The sequence below is a fragment of the Mya arenaria genome, chromosome 12, assembly GCF_026914265.1.
Source record: "Mya arenaria isolate MELC-2E11 chromosome 12, ASM2691426v1".
Classification (NCBI taxonomy): Eukaryota; Metazoa; Mollusca; class Bivalvia; order Myida; family Myidae; genus Mya; species Mya arenaria.
The window spans coordinates 64,543,866-64,554,078 of NC_069133.1; the positions used below are offsets into that span (position 1 = coordinate 64,543,866).

General features: G+C 32.2%; 1 long non-coding RNA gene across 2 annotated transcripts; it reads left to right on the forward strand.

The window, feature by feature from the left end:
* Positions 1–5,844: 5,844 nt before the first annotated feature.
* LOC128212278 (uncharacterized) lies at positions 5,845–8,080 on the forward strand. Of its 2 annotated transcripts, none has more exons than XR_008257419.1 (4): positions 5,845–5,909; positions 6,420–6,532; positions 6,767–6,828; positions 7,203–8,080. It is a non-coding gene; the product is annotated as an uncharacterized LOC128212278 (long non-coding RNA). The 2 variants fall into 2 exon arrangements; XR_008257418.1 differs by having other exon boundaries at positions 6,767–6,824.
* Positions 8,081–10,213: the final 2,133 nt, after the last annotated feature.

The following is a 10,213-nucleotide window of genomic DNA, read 5'->3' on the forward strand; positions in this document are numbered from 1 at the left end:
GACCCGGCCTGTGACTATGAACCTTCGAAAATTCATCAGACACAGAGCGATTGGTTGACAAGTTGTTAAGCGTGATGTTTGCAGTGGCCTATGTAGCATCCGTTAGTGCAGAATGGATGGACGTCCATGGATATTTGGGCGATTATTGCATAATAGCGAGTAGCAACGAATGATAACACTGTTTTTATTTTTATTTTAGGTGTTAAATAACATCTGTTTGAGATCAATTAATGTACTGTATTTGTTTTGCGGTTTAGTGTATTACAGACAACACTATAGCCGCAAACACAAATAAAAGATGAATAATTGAAAAAACATTGCGTTGAAATGAAATATATACACAAATATTATAACATTAAAGTTGAAGGTCTTTCAAATGCCAGCTAACCTTATCCTGCAATGAGTGAAAGCGATACTGTATCAATTTTTCTAAAAAAATCAAAACATTGCCAATGCGTTTGTGTTTAATAAACCATATTTATCATATTTATTTAAGAAATCAAATCAATAGTAATAATCTAATTAGCTAAAATGTCGACTGGCGAACCATCGTAAAATATATTTAGCTTAAACACTTTGAAGTCGAAGATATTTTGGATACGTAAGGTAAGGGGTAAGAAAGCAATAATGAAGCAAGATATAAAATGTACTATTCTACATTAGAACGTGATTGATCATAGTCGAAAATTTGCAGTGTAATACACCAGAGAATAGTGAAACTCAGTTTGACCATTATATTGCCCTAATGAAAGCATGGTTTTTGTATTTCTGAAGGAATTTTTATCTGCATCTATTGAATATATTTCTCTTGGGACCAGAGTAATATGATTTTACGGAACTAACAAATTAAAACGCCGAGATCTCAAATTAAGCCAAGCGATATTTTCAAACATGTGTTTGAATGCCTCAACAAAAATAAAAAAGAGAAACAATATCTAGCCAATATATAACACCTCATGTCACACGATCAATTGATATTGCCTTAGCAATGCGAAGCAAAAATCTAAATATAAATAATATGTTATCGGTGTTTTCATAGAGTTCTTTTCAGTCATAAATTGATATTTATATACAAAGCTTCTGCACATGGTATTTCTAGAACTTAGATGTTAAGCTAACCATTATGTTAAGCTTAAATTCAAAAATTCAATATCAAGTCGCAAGGATTGTTCCGGGCTCGACGAGATCAGTGTCCATAAAAACTTGCTAAAAGAAATCGAATGGGTTTTCAAAACGGACGGAAGGAAACAATCAAAGCCAGTTTTATTGTATAAGGAGAAAAATGTAACGCTAATATTAAGCCATTTTCCCGCAGACTGTTCAAATTGCTAGTAATAATTCATGTTGGTTTAGAAAATCCAAAAAATAGCAGTCAAGAGCTCGAAAACAGAAATATATGCTTAATCAGTTTTTTCTCTGCTTGAAGTATTTGGATGATCTAGATAATGGAACCAAAGATCCGAATCCTGAATTCAAAACAAAAAAATAAACTATTATACAAAACACCAACATAACATACTCTCTGCATTACAGGTGAACGATTTACTTCTGTTCACCATGTACTTATGTGAAACAAATGTAGCTACTTTAACCCTGACCTCAATTATAATTACTTAATGCGAAACCCTTTATGTACATGTTGAGCTGATAATTGAAGATGCAGAACACTTTCTCTTCCAGCGTAAAAGATATAATAGAACGTAGCCTTCCATCCACTTAATATCGACAAATTACTTTTTAGCTTTGTCAACCTAACTGATGAAGACAAGATCCCATACGTATACAAGTTTAAAAATATATGAAAAATACTAAAAGATTTTTGTTATAGCTGTCTTACCAGTGTAAATTAACAAAGGGGGTAATGGCGACATTTTTTTAATTTTCTTTTTTTCCTTTTTGTTTTCCTTTTCTTTACATATATAAACATCTTATCTTAATTGAACTAAGCTCATTTTTATACTATCAGAAACATGGCAGTTTTTATCATAGTGATAATTTATAAATTGTTTTGCCATTTCCTTGTGATTGTATTATTCTGACAAAACGGGGAGGGCCGATTTCTAACGTTGCAATAACTTGTGGCCAAACCATTATGTATTGTGGCAAAGTTTCACTTTATTAGGCCCCGAACTTGCCACACCGGAGTTGAGAGAACACAAAAACACATTTAGAATTTGTTCTTACTTTATTTTCCCTTTTCAAGTACACAAACTTATCCACAAAGGTATATTTCTGTATTAAATCCAGTTGTTAGTAAAAGTCCAAGTAAATCTTTTAAACACTTTTTTTAATCCAATATTTTAAACTGATAAATGTAAGTCCAATTAGTCCAGTAAAATTGACCTCTATGGTTCAACTTGCGCACCTACTTATATACTTATTATTCTCGCCAACTACACATGAAATGCACGAAGATTGCGGGTAACATGGAAGTACATGCTAACGGAGCAATGGCTCCGTTGAGAGCCGTAATGTAAAACCTCAATGGTGCAAACATGTAAAGTAAACACAAAGATTAACTCATGACGGAAAAATACAACGGAGCAAAACATTATACGTTATTTTTAGTTAACAAAGATCAATGTAATAATTATTAAACATAATATTCTACATAAACTATCAATTATACACAGATAAAAATGTTTTAATAACATTTTCGCGAAGATTGCGACATGTATACATATATATATTATATATAAATGTTGAAATTTTTGCATTTGAATGTGTTATGCTACCTTGTATGTATGTAATAAAATTTGATTACATCAAATGATTCCAATAGAGCGTGTGTTGATATTTCACTGTTTTCCTTTCATTCTTTTTAATGAAATATGGAATTTTCGGAAACAGTACTCATATTCCGATACAATAACGCGGGAAAGCACTTCAAATCACGTTTAGCGTCAAATTAAAACGCTCATGGGAGCAATATGCAAACATATATCATAAAATAACACTTTCTAACATGATATTTGACGTATTTGGTGACCTGCTTGCACAAAACAAACAATAACGAGATAACCACTTTTCAATATACATGTGAAATAATATGCGATGATTCGCGATCCGAACATATCCGAATATGTTGCGTTCATCGGAAAATATTCGCAAATGCCGAAGGGCAGTTGATTTAAGGAATGGAAGTTGAAATGTAATAGTCTAATACTGACATAAAAATTAACCATTGACATTGATTGTTTTTCAAAGATTGATAAAGTGTCATAGAAATGTTAAATTTACATATCTTCATTAAACAAAACAAGCTTATTTACCTTCCAAAGTTAAGCACGTAAGAAATGTCATTTTTAATAGCCAATACTCCTTTACAAAAATATGTTCTTGTATCGTAATTTCCAGGACATTCTGTGTTATGGGATTTACTTGTTTGCATTACGAAATACGGTTTAAAAATATACGTCAAAACAACAACAAGGTGTGGCTTAAGTCCTTGCATTACATTTTTGGCAATTCATATTTATCTGTCGTAGCTTGCACACTGGATAGAATAGGATGAATGTCACTCTTAGCTACGTGCTATAGATGGTGTATCAGAACTGGTTTCTGCATAACAAAGATCATTTGACGACAAAAAACTTGACTCCTTTCAGTAAATTGCTATTATTTTATCATAACCATTGGAAACAATAAATCTATATAAAAAGTTAAAACCAAAATTGAAGTGCACAAGCACGTTTATGTTTATGTTTGTCATAATATCGCTGTACGTGCTTGACTGCCGGGAAGTCTCATTGCATTATTAGAACAAGATTGAATATCATTGCAATATTCATTTACTTATACCCAATTATTGACAACAGGAACTCGGGATACACATTGTCTGGAAGGGAACGAAAGAAAATAGCAACCATAATTTATTAGATTGCTACACGTTATGTTTAATAGTAGCACCATCTAGGAAGTTTAAGAAGCGACTGAAAATACTATCATTGTGTGTGTTCACTGTATAACATGTGTGTTTCTCCGTGCATGAGCTTGCACTGTAAGATAGAAGCAATATTGCGTTAATTGTGTTTTTATTGAAAACAAACGCCCCATAAGCCTTATTGATAGAGAATTTACCATTGTAAACCTATACTAATATATCTGATGTGATATATTGCGTCGTCGTCGTTTTTGTTATTGTTGTTGTTGTTGTCGTATCAGATGTGATATACAATCATGAATATTTCCTCCAAATGTCTCTGAAAAAAAATAAAGGAGGAACAGGATGTGAAATCGACAGTAATTTAAAAAATACACATGTAACAGTTTGGATCCGAATGATTGTGCATTTTGCCAATTTTAAATAAAATGTCGTTGTGTACGGATGAATGAAAAAGTAACATTCCACGTGTATGCCACAGACAACTGCTTAGGTTCCAACTTCTAGTATATCACACAAAGGCAAGAGCTTGAGAATGGTTGCTTAGCACCAGTAGCAGCCAAAACAACTCAACCATGTTTGGGTTTCATAAAGCGCGGAAATTTTAACAACAATAATATGCGTCTCTATTTGAATGCAGCTTTTGAACCACGTAAAGCGAGAATAAATTGGCGCGATATGGCAGTTGTATAGACAATATCTGCATGGGGATATTCTAGGTTAAAACCAATCGGGAACATAAAGTTATTGCTAAGGGACTGATCTGCTTCATAGTAAATATTTAATGAAGTTTCCATGAGCCCGGTTCAAACAAACAATTTAATAATCACATTATACCTTTTTACATTATGGCAATGTTATAAATGCATGACTTAACCGGAATGAAATTTAGGATGGTATTTGAGCAGCCCACCAAATCAAATTTTACAAAATAATTCAATGAATGTTTTCTTGCAAATTAATCGAATATTAATTGCTTTATCGTTTGTATAGTATGGCGCTGAATTGACGGGAAACTTGAATTCGGTATAATGGAGACGATTGGCAACATTTTATTTTCCTGTTTTGCGGTTATTATTGACAATATATTGGTTTAACTAGTATTTATTTCAGAAAATAGTGAACACAATAAATAAGCATTTGAAAATACAGAACTGCATACATACAATATATGGAGTGAAAGAAACGCATGAACAGTGAGAAAATTACAGATTTGAGAGTTAACCATAATTGGTTTTACTAAGTCTCTCTTCTGACAATATATTGACATACATTAAATGTTTGGCTTCTTATAACGAATGAAAAAAGTTTCCGTTTAGCATACTGAAACATATCTGACAAATAAATATTTTGGCAGAAGAGTTGTATGTAGTGTTTGTGTTCGGTCTTTGAAGAAGTTCCGACGGAAGAGTTAAAGTAATGCTCACTTTCTTCATGTTTAGATCGAAATGCCCCGCGCATGCCTTTATATAAGCCAGGGCGCACGTGCTAGCTTCTAAATAACTGTTAAACCAATTAATGACTGAACAGAATTTAGGCCGTTGTTTTCTTACTAAATGGACCGTCGTTAGTAGGTGTAATCTGCTAAATGGAGTACTTGTTACCAGAGCTTTTCTAAGTGATTAACTGTGACTTTGTCCGGCGACCCCATTGGTTGAAGCTGCACCTGGGGTGCGTTTCAGAGACGATCGTTAAAGCGATCGTTAGCTGATTTTGGTAGTACGACCAAAATTACCGATCGGCACCGTTTCAGAGACGCAACGTGCACCTGCTTTATCGTTAATTTTGCTCGTAAACCTACGACCGGTAAGAGGCACTCGTTAACTTAACGATCAAGATGGCGGATGAAGGTTTTCTCCATATCAAAGTATACTTTTACTTTTTATCATCATTTGAGAGTTAAATATTTCGTGTAGCATGTTCGCTGGAGTGGAATTTTCAAACTATGTCTAAAAATAGCTGAAAACAGTACGAAAATGTTCTATTTCCGCCTTTCTGTCAAAAAAGGATTTTAACTGTAGAAGAAGTAAGCTTTTTGTTATATTTAGTAAATATGCTCCATGCTGATATTGTGTACATCTAAAACATGTAATATGATGTAGAATTTGATTTGGTTTCATTGCTGTTTAATATGTCATGTTAAACATTTTCTTGAATTGTTCTATTTCGGATGGTTTTTAATTCGGATAAATAAATGCCTGTACATATTTTGTTGTAATATTACCGGTCTTTGTGACATGTAGTCAGTGAATTATTAAACAGTGTTACCATTTTATCATGTCATGATATAACATGATTATTTTTCTTATTTTTACACATCTTAAACCGATGCTAAATATGTAAACAACACTGTCACAACAAATAAGTTGATTATTGGCTACTTTAATACCATGGACACTATCAGGTGACAATGTAATCATTTTAGTTCACCTTTACTTGTAATTGAAACTTGTTTTAGTAAGGTATCATATGGTTTATGTAGAACTTTGTGTATATGAGCATTCAACTGACAAAGGTTAAATCTTGTCTTTTTCAGTCATACCATTTGATGCCAAGTGTACAATAAAAACTTAAATGAAAATTGACAACAGAAGTGTCATGGTCTTGGTGGAAAATGCTGTGCTCTTTATTGACCTCTGTTTGATAATGGTATGGAAAAGGGAATTAAATTCTAATGTTGGTTTTATAAATAATAATACAGGATATATTCAACATATGAGCACATTGTCATATTAGGACTAATGTAGAAACTAAACTGCAAAACCGTAATATGTATCTGCAGTTAATGCACAGGCTATGTACAGATGCTTATTGATATTCTATGTTTTCATTTTTTTTTAGTTTTTTTGCTTGTTAAATATTTGTTTAAGTTAATTATTTCAGGCTGGTGATAGAAAACTATCAGGAATGCTTCAAGCTGGCAATGTAGGGAAATGTAAAAGTAGGTAGGAAATGATAAAATGCAATAGGATATAAACCAATTTTATGAATAATACAATTAGATGAATTTTATATTGATACAATGTTGGGCATCTTACTTTGAGCAGTTAACTGGTATGATATAATTGTTATTTAACTTATATGAATATTAAACAAGAAATAAAATGTGACCAGAATGGGGTTTTTCATGTTTTCTTAAATCCCCTACTTATTTTTTTTTAAAAAGACAATAATTTTCATAAATATGCAAACTATTTCAGTTAAAAACTGGGAATGTAAATTATGTGTTACTTTTAGTTTAACCATTAAAAGGCGTTTTCATAAATGTATTATATTGTGCTGTATTAAACAATATTTCATAACTTTTTATCTTTTTCAGGACACTGAGAAATCACAAGGTTTCAAACATCTAGAATATGCTCATGGTCAGTCTTCAAGATTCTCACCTTAAAGGTTCCAGTGTGTTTTAGGAGACTTTGTCAGAACAGTACTTTATACCTACATACACTGGAGATACCCGACCCAGCAGATAACTACAGATATATTGACACAGAACATGAAATTAATTGTATATCCCAACACAACATTAGTCTTTAAACTGTTAAATAGGCAGTGAGGCATTTGTGTGTAACCCTCATTATTTGTAATGATTTTTTTTAAGTTTGACTTTTCATTTAAAAGCCATTAGCATTAGATTTTCCAAATATATATATTTTTATACAGTTTCAATTGTGATGTATATCCAGTTGTTCATGTTTCCTCTAAGGATTTAAACACTTGAATTATATAGGACAATTTAAAAGACACATTTATTCAAACTTATGATAATATATAAAACAGACACTACCATGGTTGATCATGTAAACCTTCATACTATATTTTTATAGAAATTAAGTGAATCTTTTGATATTTCTGAATACATTTATTTTTACTTTGACTGGCTCATGTATAAACACAGAATGCTACATAAAGTGTATACTCCAGTGTATATCATAACATGATTGAAATAGATAATAGATTATATTTGCATGAAACTCTGAACACTTAACCACTATGGCAATCTGCACCAGTTATTAAGATACTTTTTGTTGAATAATGTGTTTTGATGAGACGAGCTTGTAAAATAGCTATATTTCTTTTAGTCATTTTGTGTATTTGAAACATGTCTGCAAATGTAGATTTTATCATGTATTTTGAATGGATCTGAAATACTGTTTATTTAACTGTTATAACAACGATTGACGCAATAAAGATGGATTTATGAATTGTCTTCATACAAAACATCCAACCAGTCAAAATTGTATTTTCGAACTGTTTCCCAATACAATAAGTCTCAGTCACAGTTTTGGTGCATAAATGTATGAACTTTACTCGTTATCTGAACTAAGGCCGGTTGTTGATGATTGGAATCACCATCATCATCATCATCATCATCATCATCATCATCATCATCCACCACACATACACAACCACCACCACCACCACCAACTTCACCACCTTCATCATCATCCAAATCATCAATCATCAGCAACATCTACGCATCATCATCTCGTCATGGTCATTGTCGTCATCGTCACATCATAATTAGTATCATTGCCGTCGTCGCATCATCATTATTATTATCATCATCTTAGTCGTCGTCGCATTATCATTATAATAATCATAATATTCGTCTTCGTCGTCGCCGCATTATCACTACCGTCGTCATCGCATCACCATTATTATGATTATAGTGTCGTTGTCGCATTATTATTATTATTATTAAATCATCATTGCCGTTGTCGTCGCATCATCGTGACTATCATCATCAGCACCATGCTGCATGTTTGCATTTACTTTACAGAACATTCATAATACGCATACTATAATATTTTAATTATCAAAGTAAAATCACAAGCCTGAAAAAAACAACGTATTTTGTTGTTGTCCAATTTTCATTATAATTAGACAAATTTTAAAAGGAACGTCGATCGGAATCCGCCACTGCCTCCATCACAAAAAATCCCGGATGATGATGTACTTGAGATACTATTGTAACATAAATAGCAGATGGTTAATCAGAATAGAGACCACGAGTTTGTATCATTTGTGTCAATCATTATAAAAAGGAGAGTTACATTAATTGATTCCCTTCAAGAGATTATCAGTATTATTATTATTATTACTATTATTATTATTATTATTATTATTATTATTATTATTATTATTATTATTATTATTATTATTATTATTAAAAAATACAGGTGCGTTCATCAGGTTAATATGACGTAACGTCATTTCACTTCAGACTGGGTCACTCGCTTTAACGCTGTGCTTTATCGTTATTTTTTACGTACGACCGGAGAGTTTACGAGACGTTTCTGAAACGCCTTTATGATTATCGTTAAGTTGGTCGTTATTATGATCGTAAATTTACGATAATGGCAGATCGTAAAATGTATCTGAAACGCACCCTAGAACACTTATCTTTATGTATGATACTCTGACCGATGTTTATCAAACCTTCATTCTTCTGAGTGTATATTGAAAACCCCATTAGTTGTAACTACAGGATCTCATTTAACGTTCACATTTATTGCACCGATTAAGACCGAACAGAAAAGAGAGATACAAAACGTCACAAGACAGCAGACATAGATTAATGGCTACAGAGCAGCCACTAAACGCCCTTTATATTCTAAAGATTAACGCCATCTTTGTTAACCTTTAAACAAGAAATGTATGACAATGTGCACATATTCATTAATAAAAGAGGTACATGGAGAATATGGAGTCTGTTATACAGTACGTCTCTTATGCTATATTCACCTCCACTGACTAAAGTACATCGGAGGGAATGTCTATAATCGAACAACTTTGTTTGAGAAAAAAACCTTGAATTACGAGTTTGGTGTATCATTGATAATGTAAAAGTTCTAGGTACACAAGCTTTACAAATAGACATTAATTTTGAAGATAACAATATGAGAAAAAGTCCACATCCGATATGTGTTACTTGGTAAGAACGCTTGACTTGAGGCTCTCGTTTCAACAAAATAAGCCAACGAAATATAATGTTTAGTTTCTCAGGCACCGACGGATCCGATTTATCGCATCCAGTGTCATTTTAATCAAACTCAGAAATACTTGATACCGTTTTGTAGCCCAAAGCACAGTTTTAAAATTATAATCGAAAATATTTCGAGAGCGTTTTTAATTGTACTGCATTATGTGTTGTTGTTTTTTGCAACAGGTGTATTGGAGATAATATCCCTCCGTATTTTTCAAGAAAGTTATGTTGATTGAATTAAAACATTTAATTTTAGTTTTAAACCTTTAAACTTGATATATACAACATATTAATTTGTTTATTTCAGTGTAAGATCGTATTTTATTTCATGAGTGTCATCG